The sequence below is a fragment of the Nestor notabilis genome, unplaced genomic scaffold (genome assembly GCF_000696875.1).
Source record: "Nestor notabilis isolate BGI_N333 unplaced genomic scaffold, ASM69687v1 scaffold12430, whole genome shotgun sequence".
Lineage (NCBI taxonomy): Eukaryota > Metazoa > Chordata > Aves > Psittaciformes > Psittacidae > Nestor > Nestor notabilis.
In genome coordinates this window covers 33,887-50,229 of record NW_009909760.1, presented here as the reverse complement: position 1 = coordinate 50,229, position 16,343 = coordinate 33,887, and the positions used below count along the sequence as shown (strand labels likewise).

General features: G+C 47.1%; 1 protein-coding gene across 1 annotated transcript in view; it reads right to left on the bottom strand.

Annotated features, from left to right (window-relative positions):
* The window catches only part of GAP43 (growth associated protein 43), a gene marked incomplete at its 5' end in the record, with an annotated part of 23,737 nt that overhangs the window by 1,132 nt on the left and 6,262 nt on the right, over positions 1 to 16,343 (bottom strand). The gene's annotated exons all lie outside the window — the stretch shown is intronic.

The following is a 16,343-nucleotide window of genomic DNA, read 5'->3' as shown; positions in this document are numbered from 1 at the left end:
CTGACTAGAAATAATCATCTTTAGACCAGGCTACACGAACGTGTTGCTGTGCCTCTTTTAGAAACCCTGCTAAGGTCCATGCACCCTGTAGACTGCTTTTTACAGAATATGATAGCTCATCCAGGGCTGCAGGGCTTTAAGGCAGAATAATGCACAAGGCTCTTAGTGCCCTGTAGTGGCTGGTCTGCTCCATCACCATCTCTCCCCATTTCTCACTGACACCCACCCCTGTAGGAGTGGGACTGACCATGGAGAGGACGAGCAAGCAGCATCACTCCAGACTTGGGCTAAAGAAGAGGGAAAAGAAACAAGTGCTGAAGGGCTGGGTGGTGTGGGACAGACCACACGATTGCTATGCCACATACCTCAGTGCTGCCATTCACCATACCTCCATAGCACCGCTGTATCTCCAGTGGTCATTCAGAGAGGACTGTGGGTCCCTGGACAGTTCCTGGCGTCTCTGATGGGCTATCAGATCATGTTATACCAGCAAAGGAAATGGGCCAGGGACTGCTCTCTGGCCCCGAGGCCAGCTGGCACCACACAGCTCATGTCCATATGGCTAAACCCTCTTAGTCTCCAGAACAGGGTGGCAGTGTCTGGGGCAAAGCTACTTGGTGTATTCAAAATCACACCATGGCCCACGCTGTCAGCTTAACAATGTGGATGTTCACAAGCCAATGTTTAGTTTGTGAGGATTAGCATCCTCACACCCACATTTAGCATTAGAGATGATGCGAATTGGGATGCCAAACTTTCCTTACTGACACCGTTTATGCGTTTTGGCCTGGTCCATTCGACGCCATCAGATGGCAGACTTGTATTTCCTTCCAACATTGGCAGTAGATGCTGCATTACTGCTTCCTTCTCCCCCTCAGCTCTTTATTCTATCTTTTAAATATGCTCCCAGGCACCACTTCCATATGGATCACCTTTAAGATGTGTCTAACTTCCTGTTCTGAATCATCTTCATTAAAGGTTCTGCCTTTGGACCTTCAAATACTTCTTGCCCTAGTAAACTCTGACGGTTGATTTTCCTAAAGGAAAAAGTCTGTGGGAACATCCCCATGGCCTGAGCTCCTGCAGCTGCAGCCCCCTGTCAACAAAAACATCTGTGGACTTTCTTTCCCTTGATACTGAATACCTAAACAGAATGCTACTCCTTCTGTGGCTGTATGGATGTATGAATGGACTCCTGTACAGCTACAGCCAGGAACCAGACAACACAGGCTACTGATTAAAACAGGATGCAAGTATCCTTGCAAGGCAAAAGCAGGCCAACTTGCCTAGTTTTGTTATTTTCCTGAATGACTTGATCACAGTCCACTGCGGAGGGAGTAGAATTCTTTTAATCCTGCTCTTCTCCAAGGCATTCATAGCAGGGGACACACTGAATTATGAAGCTGAGAGTAGAATCCCAATGCATGACCATCTACCCCTACATTTGAGCCAAAACACTATTGTTAGCCAGCAGCAAAGCAGGCTTTGCTGTAATGCTCTGTATTGCTAGCAGGGCAGAACTTCTGCCTTTTTCTGCACATAAATGCAGAGCAAATACAAGATGAATGAGAGAGCAACAAAGGAACTTCAGGGACACAAGCCCTGGCATTATACTTAAGTATAAGATTTGGTGTCTTCCTACTGAAAATACGCACAGATTTTAGCCGACAGTCCCAGAGTCTCCTCAGAACAGCACAACAGAAGGGCCTGTAATGCAGGGATGGACACAGGGAGGTCCTGCATACCTGTTGTGATACTGAGTGCCTTGGCCAACACATACAAACCTCTAAGTCATACAGATGCCCCCGTTGCATCACTACCTGAAAGCAGGGTCCAGCTCCTACAGTGGTAAGGCTCTCGGCAACTGTCCTAGTGAGGTGGGCAGGAAACCTGGTTGCATTCAAAGCAGGGGGGCAGACACCCTCACTGACACGGGGTAGCTCATGGTGTTTCCTGCTCTGAGGATAACCAGGCAGGCTGGAACACAATTTTCTGCCATGTTTTGTTCCCTGGTGGCTCACCACAGGGGCAAATCTAATTCCAGGCAGTGCCCGTGGCGCCTACACATCCCTGGCTGGCAGAGAGTCCCTCGCTGCCCGCATTGCTCCTCTCCAGGGAGCAGTTAGTGGGAGGCAGATAACTCTGCTTGAAGCAGCCCAGAGACTGCACTAATCTCTGCCATGGCAGAGCTGAAATAGCCTGGGCTGACTCTGAGGTCATGGAGCAGCAGAAAGGATTTAAAGTCACTTCATCACATATTCAAGTCAACAGAAAGGAATTGTAAAAACCAGATGCTGGACACATGGCAACCTAGAGCACGTTTTCATGGCTGTGGATGTCCTGGATATAAACAAGATACATACAAACCTTTTTGAATAGGAATTATCACAGCAAATTCAGCCAGCCACTCTCCCCCTTTTTTCCTTGCATGCTGTGGAAGCAATAAGGGGAAATACCCTATGCACTACTACACACCCTGCTAAGCTATGTCATATTTCCTAGCAGCTTTAACAACACTTCATTGATCTTTGAGATGAGGGAAAAGAAAGCAACCCGGTGTTACTGTACAGTAACGAACTTCACCAAGAAGTAATATCACAAACTATAAAAAATTCAGCACAATAAATAAAGTTCAAGCTGTGGCACCACTAAACCACAGCAGTGAAAAGAGGATTCTCTCTGTGTGATGGGAGCGATGTTGCAGAACCCTACTGACATCAGGGCCAGGTTCTGATTCAGGAAAAGAGGTGAGACAGTTTACATGACGCTCACTCTTCACCAGTTTGTTTGATACAGGCTATTTCTGCAGCATGTTCTCTGGGGTTTTCTCCAGCCTAGTTTTCAGTGTCTCAGCAAAGGAGGGCAACGTACCCCTGGGGAGATGAGTAGATCGCTATCCTGGGGATTCCATACATCAGAGAGGATATTTCTGACATTGCCTTTTACCCAGCACTGGTCTTGATTTTCCCCTTCCTTGAACTCTGGGCTCTTGCTTGTTTGTAGTGGACAGATAACAATTACACAGACAGGACTGCACAGGCTTTGGCATTTTACATTCACTTTGCACTTTGTTGGAATAGGTGTGAAAAGGTTGAGGAACAAAAGCATTTCATCCTGGGTGGCCAAATTTTCACCTCTCTAAAGCTGCCTCCCTTGTGAACATGGCAGCACAGTGAAATCTCCCCCTGCAAGATCAGAGTCCCCTGTGTTCACCTGCAATGGACAGAACAAGCAGGAGGGAGTGAATTATTGCTTAAGGTGGACCTGGACTGGGGCAGCACTGAGATGCACGTGAAGAGATGTTGAAATGGGAAAGTTGGAGTGGATAGGCATCTCACCTAAGCAGAGATATCTCCACCCTCTGCTCCCTTTCTAAGCAGGGGAAATAAACATGGTATTTATAGGACTCTATTAACCTGATCTATTTTATTTAGTTGCCTGCTTTAGGACAAGAGGAGTTGCAGAGCCTGGAAACCCCTATGTCTTTAACAAGCCAAGGTGAAGCCATCCACACTTGTTCTAGAGCATTCCAGCCACAAAGCAAAAAGAAGAGCCCAACCTCCCAAAATGAGAACACAACCTGTGCATGCAGGAGAAGGAAACAGAACAGGAGGGGAGGCTGAGCTGTAATATGAAGCAAAAGAAGTTTGAGGAGCGGCCAAAATGAAACCTGTCTTGAAAGATAAGGCAGGAACAGCTAGGTCAAATAACTAAAAAAACCAAATTCACCCAAAACAAAAGCAACAAGAAAACCCACCTAGTTCGTGCTTGCAGTCATCATCCTCACAGTTGTTTTAATGCACATTGGTCATCACTTGCACTGTTCCTGGTTATTCCAGACCCATTGTCTCCCCCAGACACAGCTTTGAGATTTAGTCCATTTGGCAGCTTTGCCTTTTGCTCCAGTCTTTTGAAAGCCATGCTGCAGTCCAAATTATCCTATAGCATGGGAATTCTGCCCGAGAGACAGGCATCTGTGAGCCAAACTGCCACCATCTCACTCCAATGTGAGGGGCACTCCAACGTGAGGGGCACTCCAACATGTGGCGCAGCCAAGTTGAGAAACCTTTTGGGCAGCCTCAATCAGACCTTAAGCTGTGGCTGCAGAATTGCTAAAGCAATACAGCTGTGTGGTGGGAGAGGTTGAAGTATGTTTGCTTCCCAGCTGAAGGGGCATGTTTTATCCTTGCAGCTCTAACTGGTACTTGCTAGGGAACTGCCCTGAGCATGGAAGAGAAACAATATGGAAGTGAACTATAGATCCCTGCTGAAACAGGGTCTTAAGAGAGCTCCTGCCCCTCAGAACTCCATTTACTTCCTGGAAAGGGTGACACTCATGTCTGTGAACCCTGCTGGGGAGCAAATGCCTTGAACATATGCAGCTCTGGTTGCTGTGAAGCTGAAGCAGGCACACAAGCAGCAGCTTTGCTGGATGGTGGTACTTCCAGCTGCCTTTGCCTATGCTGTGCTCTAATGGCTGAGCGTGCAGGCTCGTCTCCAAGGCTCTCCACTGCCCTACATTAGTGAAATTAGGTTGAGTGGATTTCCGGGTAAAACACTGTCTCTTGGGACCTGCCCAGCTCCCGTCTGACTTGCCAAGATTAATTAAATCAGAGCAGACATCAGCTTATGACCATAGTAGCAGCAACCTCTCTGCTGATCATTTCTTTTGTGGCTGGTGGCTTGGGTTTTGTTTTCCTTTTTGTCCCTGTTCCGCTGCAGATCTTTAAATTACCACGGCCGATGCCAAGAGAAGAGAAATTGCACAGCACCGGGATTCTGCTACAGATGCAGGGATTTTGCTTTTCCTGCTTTCCCACTGTTTTCATAATTATTGCTAATATTGATTGCGCAGCTACAACTCTCCCATGCCTTCATGCTGAAGTATTGCCCACATATACTCAGCTGCTGCTCCTTCTTTAGCATTTGTCATGCTCACTCCTTTCTCCCTCTGTCCTTTGCCAACTACAGCTTGGTCAGAGAAGGAACTGAAAACCTGTGCCTCGTCTGGTCTTCTCTTTGCTCACAAATATTAATCTGGGTTTTCCTGCCCTGTTACAAGCAGAGCTCGTCTGCCCCAGAGATGACTTCATTTAGAGACATTTTTTGGAGGGTAAGGAGCACTGGAGGGTCCCGTTTAAATCCCTGACCTGAGACTCTCCTAGTTATAATGACATTTGGATCCAGATTTGGATCCAGGCTTCACAGCTTGATTCATCTGTCCCAATCCATCTGTCCTTCTAGCCAGCCAGAAGCCAGTTCCAGGCAGACGATGGTAGGTCTGAGACTGCTGAAACGAGATGTACTTCAGGTTCAGAGCTGTTGCTTACACAGTCCTCTTCCTGATCCAAGTTAGCCCATTGCAGTCTGCCCTATGACGCATCATATGCAGTGCTAAAATCCTACGCCCTCCCCACTCGTTGCTCCTCAAAACTGGCAGATTTATGCTGGCCCAGCAAAACACTGAGAGATGAAGGATTTGTGTATTTCAGGTGAGGGGCTGTGTCTGGTCCAGGGGACTGACTTGCATCCCCCCTCACTCGCTGCAGATCTGCATTCCCTTGGCAAACCCTGCAACAAGGTGGTGAGGAGAGATGTCCCCACTGCAAGCAGCAGGCAGGAGGTCCAGGGAAGATGCCCAATAACTACTAGAAAGAAGCAGGCAAAGAAGCCTGTTAAGGTTACAATAAAAAGGCGGATACAGCCACAATACATGGTAGTTTGGGCCTCCTGTTCCTGGATTGCCTCATCTTTGTTTCACTGCCAACCTCAGTCACTGTAGCAGAGAGGAAAAAAAGCAACTTCTGCCAGCCCCATGGCTGGTGACTTTGGTCCAAGCTTGGATTGCTGCCTCTCTTACTGATCCTGGTAACCCCTCAGAGGACAGCCAGCCCCAGTTCTGTCGCCCCGGCTACCTTTGCGCTTTGTCAAGCTGAAGAGCCAGTGGCTTAGGGATTTAATCTCCCTCTCCTCCTGTCCCATGCCTTTCTTCCCCCAACATCACCACAGAACTCCCTGCATCCTGCATCGGCATCCGCCTGTGCAGTGGAAGGAAAGGGAGGGAGTGGTGGGAGAGATGCTCAGGATGCGTGGCGGCGGGGAGGGGGTGCCGGGAGGGAGACAGGCTGGTAGCTCCATTGCAAAGCATCTTTCACGTGTCTAGACACCAGCTGCCGGGTTGCCAGGGAAACTCCCCAACTTTGGCTGATGGGAGGGAGCAGGGAGGTCTCCAGAGAAATGGGAGTGGTGGAGGAAGAGGGTGGAGAGAGAAGGATGAGGACGTTTCTTGTGAAGGTGAGGTGTTAACCCTGTTACAGCTGCATCTGCAAAGAGTTTTGCTTCCTGCAGAATGGGAAATAAATAGCTCTCCATCTTTCTTCCACTGCTGTTTCCTTCCCACACCTATGGATGCAGCCAGGCCTGAAGGCTGAGACAAACAACATGCCAGCTACTGGCTGGTCATTTATTCCTGCCTATTACCACCACTGTTGGCCCAAAATTCCTATGTATAGTACCTATAACTGGGTAATTGCAATCCATTTAAGGTTGGAAGAAGCCTACCAGAGTGGTTAGGTTTTCAGGCAGTGAGATCTCCTCTAACAATGCCTCTCTCTTGGCCACTGCTACAAGCAAATGCAGCTCAGGGAGGACAGGGTGCTCCCAACTGGCAGCAGTGTCATCTGTCATGGTGTTTCCATGGGGGTGCTTTGTTGTACCAGAAAGTGGTGGGCAAGGGGGAGGCTGTGTAGTACGGTGGCCAAAGGAGAGGTAAAAGAGCCCCCTCTGGGATGAGGATGTTTTGGAGGCAGATGTTTCTCACTGGTATTGAGTGGCCTCGTGCTAATCATGTCAAAGGTTCTGACCTCGACAGACTCCTACCAAGTCTTTATAGCCAGGAAGCTTGAAGTGGAGAGGTGGAAAGTGACTTGTGCCGGGTCTCCCCAGCCATGAGCTGAGGCCAGAGCTGCTCTGATTCACAATCAGTTGCTCACTGCCCTGCTAGAGCAGAAGGGCTCCCTTTGGGAGAGGTTCCAAGCTACCAGCTTCTTCACCTCCCCAGGAAGGGTGAACCAGAGTCAAAGACGCCTCTGAAGACAGAGCACAGTTCTTCATTGTCCACTGCTTGACTTTCCAGCAGGATAGTGTACTGGTCTTTTCAGATACGATATCCAGATTGTGCTGGATATATAAGATAAACCAGGATAGAATATCCAGATCATACCTTTATGATGAATCTAGATCTTTGTGAACATCAAAAGCTGTCTCCATTGTGACCTTCCCAAATTGTTACAGGCGGCCAGGAATGTGAATATTTATCTTTGTCCTCACAACAATAGCCTACCTCACAATCATGGAGGGATTTTATTCTTGTGGCATCCCAATGAAGAAAGCAAAGGCTTTTATCTGCATTTTAGATGTCATACTGAGCAAGGTATGAAGACCTGTGCTGTGGTCCCACAAAAGCCTGTGGTGTACCCAGGAGGCTGAGTCGCCTTGGCTTTTCATTCCAGCATCTCAAACCAGCCACTCTGCACACAGAAATTCCATGAAGTCCAGCAACCTCAGCAATACCCCCTCCTCCTCCCCAGCCATCACAGGATGACAGGTAGAAGAAAATCATTCATTTCCTCACCCAAGGAAAACCTAAGAAGAAATAACCCACAAGTGTTCTTTACTCTTCTCCCCTGTCCCTGTTGATTTCACACAAGACCTGCAGACCAGAAAGGGTACTCTTTTAATTCCTTAAATACCTTGTGATTCAAACAGCTTGAATATAGAGGTTTTTACTTGCTTCCAGCTGTGGAATGTAACAGTTGGCAGCTGCTCTTGGCATATGTATTAGAAAACAGGATGTCTCCATCTCATGCAACAACATTCTTTCGTGTCACCCATCTTTTCCCATCTTTGCTGGGTTAAGATCTGGAGGATGGTTTAGAAACAGAGAGCATTTGAGAGGACAGAAGAACAAGGTCTTTATAAGACACATCCATTTATTCTTTAGCCTTTTAAGGGTGGCTGTCCTCTGAGATCATAGGGGAGAAATCAGAGGAAAGATAAGAAGAGATGGAAATACCCTGAGTAGATCATGTTGAGGAGAGAAAAATGCAGCCTTATTGAAGTGACTGATAGTGATTCCTGTACAGTCAGGATGTTTCTAGCAAAGTAATTAGTTCAGGGATTGAAGCTTATAGCACTTTGGGGATGGGGGTTTGGTTTGGAGAGGCCTGGCAGATGCACAGAGAATAGCACTGCAAGTGACAGAAGTCTGATAGACAGATCAGATCCTCAGAGGTCTGCCCATCTTCCAGCCTGGCAATTGTGGTAGGATCGGTAGGGGGATAAAAACGAACCCAAAGCCATGGCAGATTGCTGGCATTCACACACTGCTGATCCTGAAATAGAGGGTTACAGAGAGCAAGGAAACATGCAGAGTGCTAGAGCCTTTGGGTTCTCCATCTACAGCACCCACTTCATCACACAGGACCAGCTCCAAGGCTGCTCCCCTCCCTTGCACCGGCAAAGTTGGCCAGGGAGAAGAGGCCAGGGGAGGAAATCTTCCATAATTGCAACAAAAAGGTGCAGGAATTCCATCAGTGCATCCAGGATTGATGCACTGCTCCTCCTTTTGTACTCCTCCCCCTTCAGATGGCAGTGGCAGGAAAACAAATTGCTGCAGTGCTTACTACACACCTCCCTTCCCCCAGCCCAAAAGACATGTGCCATTCATAAGCTGCCTGACTGCTGGTCTCCATTATTAAAGCCCAGAAGGCTGATAAATTGGGGATTCATGGAGCCTGCAAGCCTCCAACAACCAGATTGCCATGGAAACCAGAGGCAGCCTCCATCTCCAGCAGAAATGATATTGATCTAGCTGAAGGCAGGGAATTACAATCAAGGAGGAGATATAAAATGTCTCTTCTCCTTTCCCTTTTCCATCATCCCGTTTTGTGTTTAAATGGAGGAGAAATTTCATTTAGAGAACATTTGTTTCTGTCCATCATCACGCACCAAGGCTCTGCAAATTGGGTGCTAAAGTAAATCAAGTGCCTGTTGTCAGGCCTTCCACAGCCATCTTGTTGATAACTGTCCCCAGGAGTTGCAACATCACCACCACCAGCTCTTTGCACCAAAGATACTACTAATATTTCCCATATGCACAGCTGGTGTGCACACACGTAGATCCCAATGTGTTCTGTGCAAAGTGAGCACTGAACACAGTTGCTGCTCCATAGGAGGCAGTTCAGGCTTAGTGCTGTACCCACTGAAGTTCCTGGGAGCCTTTGCTTTTCGTTTCAAGAGGAGAAGGTCAACACACACCTTATGACAGCCAGACATGAGGAAGAGGCATTTTGAACTGTGAATGCTTGTGGTGAAACGGCCACAACATGGAGTGGCATTGCTGGTGCAGAGCAACCCTGCCCAAAGTCTCCTCTCTGGGACTGCTTCATCACAGTCCTCCAGGGATGGAAAGCTCAGGAGTTACAGACCCATCCTGCAAAACTGGGTGGGCAGCTGGACACTTTCCCCAGTTCATACTGCAAAGGCCAGATCCTCCTTGGTCTGTCGCCTCATCCCTTGGGTGCCCATGAGAAAGCCTAAGAGTTGGCAATGAAAAGCCACAGCTTGACTTAAGGTGGGAGGTGAAACTGCACAGTTACCCCTTCCACCACAAGAAACATCTGTGACCAGAGGTGTGGTGATGCTTGCCCAGGAAGTGCTCAGCCTTTGGGAAGAGGAGGGCATAAGACAGCTCTGTTTCAGAGAGCTGAGCGGCACAGCGGGAAGGAAGGAGGGAGCTGCCTGGAAAACCCTTCATTAGAGCTCTCATTGCCAATGGCACAGTCTTTCCTGTGAAAGTAATTCTGATTTTGATTCAAATCTGGGATTTAGTTATGTATTTATTTACATTCCTCCGATTCTCTCCCCATCCCTCTGGGAGAGGGGAGAGGAAGAAGTGGGAGAGTGAGCGATCAGCTGCGTGGTTCCAAGTTACCAGCTGGGCTTAAACCACGACAGTTTCTTGTGGTGCCCAACATGGGGCGTGAATGGTTGAGATAATGACAGATCTGACCTGAGTGTGTCTAATTGTATTTGTGATAAGCATTCATTGTTTTGGGTTAATAGTCGCTCATCACAATGCTGTCCTTTATATCCAAATGTAGATAACTTTGCTCAGGGACCTGGATATACTTGGTGGGTAATGCGGGAAGATGGGGAAATCTGATGTGTACCTCAGGGGGATTTAATTTTGGGGGAAACCAGCCAATGAACTCAATTGCATGCTGTTGCCTGCTACATAGAACACTTTTATAGCCCACCAGCTAGATGTCTTCAGGTCACCAGCAACCGACCCTGACTTCCCTCCCATCATCACCCCAACAAAGAATGAATTTGGATGAAACCAGATGAGCTCAGCAGTGATCAGAGCAGTTTGGCAGTGTCATGAGCAGCCAACACCACACACTGTCCCTCCTGCCTTGAAAGTCTGTTACAAGAGATGGAGCCTGACATCATGGACTGGATGAATTCAGCAGATTTATAGGGATTGGTCAATGGACTAAGGAATGATATCTCTCTTTGAGTGTGGGTGTGGGGGTATATATGTATATGAGACAAAAGCGATGGTATACTGAAAAATGTGGGATCTGAGCATGACGTGAATGGTATGGAATAAGAGGTGGATACTGTCCTGGGTTCAGCTATAGCAGTCATTTTTTCTCCTTCTTATTATTCTTATCTCCTTCTTCTATTATTGTCTTATCTTCTTATCTTATTCTTACTATTCTTAATCTCCTTCTTATTTTTCTCCTTCGCTATTGTTATTGGTGGTAGCAGCAGTGGTTTGTATTATACCTGAGTTACTGGACTGCTCTTATCTCAACCCGTGGGAGTTACATTCCTCTGATTTTCCTCCCCATCCCTCCAGGAGCAGGGGGAGGAAGAAGTGGGGGAGTGAGTGAGCGGCTGCGTGGTTCTGAGTTACCGGCTGGGCTTAAACCACGACAGTTTCCTTGGCTTTTCACAATGACAATTCAATCAGGTGGGTAATAAATTTGGCCTTGACATGAGGGCACCAGGCAGGTCAGCAGCTGGAGACACCTCACAGGGGTGCAGCAAGGCAGTTCCATGCCCGTGCAGAGCTGGCCATGTCATGGGGGCATGAAGCCACGTTGCGTCACCTCACACCCTGGAGCAGTAGGTATGGCCAGGTTGTCAATGGCAGAGTCAAAACTCCTCAGTACTGTCCATTATGGTGGAGAAAAATACCTTTATGGGGTGCTGAGAGAGCCTTTTGCTGACCTAGCCTACAGGTTTCCCAGAGAGGTGGTGGATGCTCCATCCCTAGAGACATTCAAGGCCAGGCTGGATGTGGTTCTGGGCAACCTGGACTAATTGAAGATGTCCCTGCTCATTGCAGGTGGTTGGACTAGATGTTCTTTGACGGTCCTTTCCAACTCAAACTATTCTGTGATTCTATGATTATTTGATAATGGCTGTCACAGAAGAGGGCCTTATCTAAGGCATGAACCCACCAGACTCTATCTGCTCTGCAACTGCACCGAAGCATAGGAAGTGGCACCGCACCATTTTGTGCTATTGTTGTCTCCCCTGGACCTCCAACTGATTTTATTTGCTGTTAAGGTCCTTGGCTAGGGTCTTGCCTGCTGGTCGCAGAGCAATGTCATGAGATATCCACGTGAATGAACACGTCTCTCTTCCTCTCCTGCTGGAGCTGTTCCACTTCCATAAATCATTAAATATGCATTGGGCCAGAGGAAAAACATTGACTCTGTAGACTGGTGGTGAGGGCACTCATCTGGAATGGGGGAGACCAAACTCCACATTCCAGCTCCAGCAGGTAATAAATAATTCATTTTTTTTCAGGAGGGGTCAGGGGAGACTTTGTCCATCAGCCCAATGGTTTGCTTGCAAGGCTCATTGGATTTCAGCTTCCTAGGGTAAGGCATGGGCCCATTTTATCTTCTGTCTCATTCAGGGAGTACCTGACCCTCATGTGCTAACTACTCTAAAAGCTGGCAAAGGTTTCTCTTACTACTTTAATCTACAAACCCCATCATTCCTGGTACTGGTACATTATGTTTCGGTTTGGCAAATTAAAAGGCTCTTTAATGAAAAAGAGAGTTTCACAGAAATATTCCAGCTGAGCAGGACTCAGAAGCCCTGTATGGAGGTGGTCTGAACTGCAACTAGGCTGGACTCCTCTGGTAGGAACACGTGTATGTGTTTTGCTAGAAATGAGGACAAGAAGTAGTTGCATGCTACATCAGTTAGGAAGAGCTGGAGTTTTCTCACTAATGTGAAAATCAGTGACTCTATCCATCTTTCTCAGTCATTTGGCTTCAGCCATGAAGGAGGTTTCTAGCTTGAGGCACAAAGAAACGTTTTCTGTCTCATTTTGTGTCTATTGAGTGCAGTGGAAAGTGCTGGCTGAGTATCTCTTGAGACCAAGCTCTGCTGTTCATTCAGAGAAGTGGTACTGCTCAGCAGCAGTGCTGTGCATTTCTTCCCCCTGCCCTCCCGCTGGGCTTCAGGTGTGTTTGGGAGAGGTTGTGTCATGGACAACAGGTCAAGTTCAGTCCCAGTGCCTGGTACCATGTTTGGCCACACTGATAAGTCTTCCAGCAAAGGCCTGGCACTAGTGCTGGGACAAGTTTGTGCAACAAGTATCTTCATCCGCAAAGATAAGCTTAAAGGCATGTGCCAAAACTGTTAACACTACTGAAGGATCTCTCAAAAAACCCACCAGTCCCACTGACTTGTAAACCTGCAGCACACTGCATGTCATAGAATCATAGAATCATGGAATGGTTTGAGTTGGAAAGGACCTTAAAGCTCCTCCAGCTCCATCTCCCTGCCATGAGCAGGGACACCTTCCACTAGAGCAGGTTGCTCCAAGCCCCTGTGTCCAACCTGGCCTTGAACACTGCCAGGGATGGGGCAGCCACAGCTTCTCTGGGCACCCTGTGCCAGCACCTCAGCATCCTCACAGGGAAGAGCTTCTTCCTGATGTCTAACCTATACCTGTACCCTGGGACAGATGTAGGACAGAGGTGTGTTACCAGGTCAGGAGATGCAGGTGACGATCATGCCTGCTCACTGACTGGCAATAAAGAATTTACTTCCTCTCACTCTGTTTTCATCACCTGATCTCTGGTGTTCCAGCTGAATGCAGACAAAGGGCCAGACAGAAGTGTTGCAGGTACCAATTGTATCTACTGAAGGTAAGCTCAGAGCAGCTCTCTGATCAGACCCTGTGAATGCAGAAGATTTCCACATCTTCTGACCCCAAGGGAAAGCAAAAGACCAATATTACAATATTGCAGTGAGTCCCTCCCAGGGCAAGAAACATACAGACCATTTGTGAGCAGGTCAAAGATGAGGACCACAGACCTCTTCAATTCACACGTCCTTCTGAAGTGCAGCAGGGCAGGCTCCAGCCCAGGGCTTGGTCTCCTGTTGCATAGCCCTTGTTTCAGCACTGATGACTGAATTGCTCATGACACTGATGCTGAAATCACAGGTGAAATCCTAGCCTTACCTAAATCGGTGAGGCTTAGATTTCAGCTGGAGGGCAAGAATTGCCTCCAGAAAGACAGTAAAAGAGGGGAGGAAGAAGGAGAGCTTGGAAGAGAAATTCTGGAATAGGTAATACAGGATGTCTAAGGTGGAATACATACCCTTTCATAGCTAAGCCAGTGAGGGGTTGAGTCCTATACTTACGTAAAATCTTGGCAGTTATGGAGTTAGTCCACATGAACTTGCATTCACACCTCCCTCTTAGAGGCCTGTGTTATTACTAAATCAATGGGTGCCCACAGCTTTTAAGAACAAAGCAAAGGGGTTTTTAAAAGTACTTTCCACCACCTCAACTTTAAAATACTTCATTCCATGCTCCATGTCTCCAAATGGTTATCCCATGAGGTCTCTGAATCATCTTTCACAGCTGCCAAGATGGTTCTGCCAAAGCCAGCAGCACTGGGGAATGCTCCTGCAGGCTCCTGCCCTCCCATCCCTTTCCCTGTACATGCAATGCATTGTCAGCTATGGTTCCGCAGCACTGCACTTTAGCCTTGGGATTTGGAAGCTCTTCCAAATGTCAGAGAGATTTTCTTCTTCATTAAGCCCTGTAGGTTACAGGTAATGTGCGGTTATCATTACTAGAATTCCCAATTACAGTGTTTTGCTGAAGGAAGATGAAGAGGTTGAATACTGTCTTCCACCTTCTGCTTTCTTTCATAATGAAAAGAGGACTCATTTTCTATTGCCTCAAGATACAGCTGGAAAGTGTGTGGTCCTTTGAACACTGGGTAATTGGGACCGTGTGGTCCTTTGAACACTGGGTAATTGGGACCTTATGACCTTTACCTATGACTTATTTACATGAAGCCTTGAGTCTCATTTTTCCTGTCACTAGGAGAAGAGCATTTACCTTTATATCGCTGGACCCTATCCAGGTTTCCACAGTTCTTCTCCTGACTACTCTGCAACCCTGCAAAGGGCAGGTGTCCAACATGGGCTCCTGGCTGCCAGGACCTCAGCTGAGATTGCAGCTCTGTTCCAGTGTCCCATGCTGACTGTGATATAGCTAAGGACACAGGAAGAAAAAAAGAGACACTTCCTCAGATCACATTCACATTTAGAATCATAGAACCATAGAATGGTTTGGGTTGGAAAGGACCTTAAGACCATCTAGTTCCAACCCCCTGCATTGGGCAGGGACACCTCACACTAGACCATGTCGCCCAGGGCTCTGTCCAGCCTGGCTTTGAACACTGCCAGGGATGGAGCATTTATCACTTCTTTGGGCAACCTGTGCCAGTGCCTCACCATCCCCACTGTAAAGAACTTCCTCCTTATATATATATATATATATTTGGTGATGATAAAGTCAGGGGTCTTTTCATGGTACAGACCTAAAGGATATGCAAACAGAGCCCTTAGCAGGGAATACAGAACTAGGAAGAAAGTCACAGTTCTAGTAAACTGCAAAACCAGACCACACTCCCCTCCAGAGAACAGCTAAGCACACAACAGCAGCACTCTCCATTGTTCAGTTTCCCCCCATACATTATCATCAAGCGTATCCTATATTTTCTGCCTTAAAGACAGTCAACACCAGCAGAGAGGAAAGCCAGGAAATGAGGGAGCCCTCCTTTAAGCCAAGCTTGCAGCATGAATGTCGTCTTGAGAAATATATTGACACTGTTCAAATTGAGTTTGCGTAAGTTGGTCTTTCACGTGTCTATTGGAGGTGGAACCTACGCCACAGAGCTGATGCTTGACCTGTAAGCCTATGTTTTCCTTGATTCTCTTGGCCATTGCCAGTCTCAAAATGATCGCATAGCTTAATAAAATATTTGTGCAGTGCCTTCACAAAGAGGAGAACTCCCAACTCTGCAATGGACCTGGATGTCTCTGTAGTCATCAGTGCTCACTGGGTAGCTGTTTTCAGAAAGCAAAGATGTTGGTGAGCATAAGGACTGGGATAGGAGCAAAACAGAAGAAATATTGCCTTTCTGGAAATGCATGTACAGCCTTTTCTGGACTAACGTGTACAGTGTTTGTCACCCCATCTCGTAAAGAACATTTGCAGATTTAAAGGCATGCAGGCAAAAGTAACAAAGATGCTAAAAAGCATGGGAATCATTTCATATAAAAGCAATTGAAAAGCATTGCTTGTGTTTTCTTCAGGAAAAAGATGATCACCAAGGGCTATGGTACTATGCCCTCTGTGCATATGTTTATACTATATGAGGCTATATACAATATTCAGTGGCATAAAGTAGGGCTATCAGAAGCTTTTGCACTTTCTGTGACATAACACAAGCACAGAAAGATACTTATGGCAATGGTGGTCAATTCATTGCTGAACTTCCTGGCCATCATACAGTTGGTTGGAGCTGGGGAAGCTGTTGACAGTCAATGAGATACTGTGCATTTATATATATGCCATATAAAGCCACAGTTATAATTAGTATCAAAAGAGATAATACATCATGCTTTTAACCGGTAAACTATATCCTAGGACAGGGATGAGTCTTAGTAGAGAAGCAGTTTACTTCAGATCTGCCCATACCAGTATTTGGTGCTAGCCACTGCAAGAAGTACAGCAAATGGATGTTAGGTCTGACCTGGACTGGCAATTTCTATGTTCCTCTACCTGTTATTTGCATGGACTCTTGGGAGTACCGCTTCACCTTGCCAGAGTCCATGGAATTGCCACAGAGATTGGAAGTGCTCACTGCACTGCCACTGATAATCCAGTATTAATGCACCTATTACACAGCTCTTGAGGAATGACTAAGTAATCCGATTGTGCT